The sequence below is a fragment of the Triticum aestivum genome, chromosome 3D (genome assembly GCF_018294505.1).
Source record: "Triticum aestivum cultivar Chinese Spring chromosome 3D, IWGSC CS RefSeq v2.1, whole genome shotgun sequence".
Classification (NCBI taxonomy): domain Eukaryota; kingdom Viridiplantae; phylum Streptophyta; class Magnoliopsida; order Poales; family Poaceae; genus Triticum; species Triticum aestivum.
The window spans coordinates 549,978,524-549,981,572 of record NC_057802.1 but is presented as its reverse complement, the minus strand read 5'-3'; the positions used below and the strand labels follow the sequence as shown (position 1 = coordinate 549,981,572).

The following is a 3,049-nucleotide window of genomic DNA, read 5'->3' as shown; positions in this document are numbered from 1 at the left end:
TATACTAACTGCCCACCCCAAGAAAATTCACACGCTAATTATAAAATAAAAAGATCTGAAAAATGTTTTTTATGCCCATACAAGATAGTTCAAGTGTAATCAACTGTACATAGACCCTACATTATCAATCTATGCAGATGAAGAAGACAAGATTTGCACTCAGTCCTGCTTGGTCCCTTTTGTTTGTGCCACATCCCATTGGAAGTGAGTTTTTAGCTGTCTTTTGTGGTAAAATGTGAAAGATTCAAATCCGATGTTGATATCTTTTCTTTCCGGAATGATACTTTGCTGGTCTTTTTCACCTATTGTCTCACATGATGAATATCTAGAGCATACTTAGATTTGCTATTTGTGTATTTTGTTTTTGTAGACTTAGTAAGAGCACAGAGAAATAATACTTAAATAGTGTAGGTTGAAATATAATTGACAAAAGGTCTTATATTAGTAGTTAAAATCATTTTGTAGTAGTTGCAACTTGGTTATTATGATATTCAATAAACTTCCACTACAAGAAATGATGGCAGAGGCGGATAATGGAGAAGGAAAATGGTGCTTCGTATAGTTACAATCCTGAGAACTTATTTTCTATATATATAAATTTCTTGTTCCATATCAAGTGACAACACCCATGAGCAATGGAGAGCAAAGTGATAACACATAAAAGATGGAGCTGTGATAAAATTCATGGACATGCAAGAATAAAAAAAGGAGGGAGAATAAAGCTTGTATTCCTATGGGACGTGGATAGACAGACGGATAACATAGTAGACGCTGAAGAAGATAAATATAATATCCCGTTGCAACACACGGCACTCAACTAGTACTATGCAAAATATGAGATGCAAGTAGACAAGCAGGTGACATTTTACCTTAACCCAAGTTTCTATGCCAAAATTGGCAATCAGCAGCCCCACAAGCCATGGTTCCGCATGTAGGGATTAAAGCTGCAGAACAGAAAACACAGAATCATGTAAGGACAGAAATACATTCTGATGAATGTTTAAGTGATGATCCTTGCATCAAGCAAGAGCCTTCTACAACGACTAACAAACATGCAAGGGCAATTTTACAGAAGGAACAGCACTTGTGGAAAGATAGACATTATACAATAACAGCAGCTTTCTATTGGATTTCTCCGAACCACACAGACACAAATCAATATGCATAAATGTTGGACCTTCGGATAAGCAGACTTGAATTCAATAGTAAGTATTAGCAAAAGTATCTTTTTTGTGTGTGTGATATCAGTATCACATCAATTCACAACTCTCTATCATTACCAATCCCACTACAGATTACCTCCCTTCTCAGTTCCTACAGATAATTAGCATCCAAACTCAATCAGTATCTTTGTATTCACCACGTAATCCAAATGAACCGCCACATCCAAGCACGGTCACCACCACTGGTGTGAGGTTATGGCACTACAATTGGTGGCTCAGCTATTGTGAGGTTGTGATATGTTTTTCTCTGTTGTACACTAGAACGGTAGAACCTAAGCAGAAGTTCTTCACACCCAAATCAAGTTGGTTTGAGATTTCATAGAAGTATGAATCACTGCCCTGAATTACTAGATATGAAAATGTACAGCCCTGGTGCGCAAGAGTAAAGAAACACACCCCTGACCACCAAATTGTCCTCCCAGAGATAATCAACGGACAAAGGAACCAGATTTCGCTAGGAGATCTATAAACATCCCGACCCTAAATCACGCATCCACGCCAGCAAATCGAATCCCCGCAGCACCAAACCCTAGCACTGGAATGCGAGGCCAAGGGACAGAGGACTCACATGTGTACCCGCCCATGCTGGCGCGGGAGTCGGCGGCGACGATGACGCCTTGTCGGAGATGAAGGAGAGCGTGGTCGTCCCCTTGTTGTTCGCCATCTCCTTGGTCGCTTTCTGGAACCCATCGAACTGCCACCGAGAAACGAAAAGGGGGCGCAAACGGATCAGAGGCCGGCGGAGTGAAGAGGGGATTGAGGGAGGGGAAGGCTCACGCACGTGGTTGCAGGTGGGGAACTCGAGGGCGAGCTGGTCGGCGGAGAAGAGGCCGCCGAAGTCGTCGCTGCCGACCGCGGCGGCGTCGAAGTGGTTCTTTAGGGCGGACAGGTTGGGAATTCGAGAGCGAGCTGGTCGTCGGTGTCGGCGGAGAAGAGGCCGCCGAAGTCTTCGCTGCCGGCCGCGGCGGTGCCGAAGTGGTTCTCGACGGCGTGGATGTGTAGCGGCGGAGGCGATCAATTGAGATTTCTTCTCTTTTCCTCCTCGCGTCGGTCTCCCCCTTCCTTTCTTGCGGCAGGCCTTGTCTCGCACGAGAGGCCCTGCTTATGGAGGGATTGGGCCGGGCTGTGCGCCCCGACTTGGATACCGTCTCGAACCTACATGGGCCGCGGCCCAGAAGCGGGAGGTGGTGGTGGTTCGCTCCCAGCAGCGCATTAAAAACACCTAAAAAAGCAGAGCATTAATAACCCCTAAAAAAGCAGAGCATTAAAAAAAGTCGAAATTTTTAGAGATTGCTAGTAAGCGTAACGTCTCAAAAAAATAAACTAATAAGCGTGATGTGCAACATTTTCAAAAATTATACTCGGGAGGCCAATCAAGTCACACATGAGATTGCCAAGCATAGCTATGAGAACCATTATTTACGAGATCAATCGGAGATTTCTAGAGCTGGCACTTCGATAAGCATAGAGTTTTCTTAGTGAAATCAGATAAGTATGAATGTTCTTATGGATTGTGTGGCTCACTGGACTCCTGGAGACACTCCTTGATCAATTGCACAACGGCGAGATGCATCTGGGCTATAGTTGACGAGGAAATGGCTCGGGACTTGGTTTCAACAGCTTAACCAAGTGCCAAACTGCGGCTTTTTACGTGCTGGAATCATTATCACATGAGAAATTTGTACTTCTTGCAGTAACTCTTTGGGCAATTTGATTTGCTCGATGCAGGGCCATCCATGAGGGGATTTTTCAATCTTCCCAGGCGACATCATCCTTCATCATGAGATTCATAGGGGAGCATGACGTCCTTAAGGTAACCCCCGCAC

The 3,049-nt window shown here is 44.4% G+C and overlaps 1 pseudogene; it reads right to left on the bottom strand.

Moving 5' to 3' along the window:
- Positions 1-901: 901 nt before the first annotated feature.
- Positions 902-2,796, bottom strand: LOC123076483 (uncharacterized; annotated as a pseudogene).
- Positions 2,797-3,049: the final 253 nt, after the last annotated feature.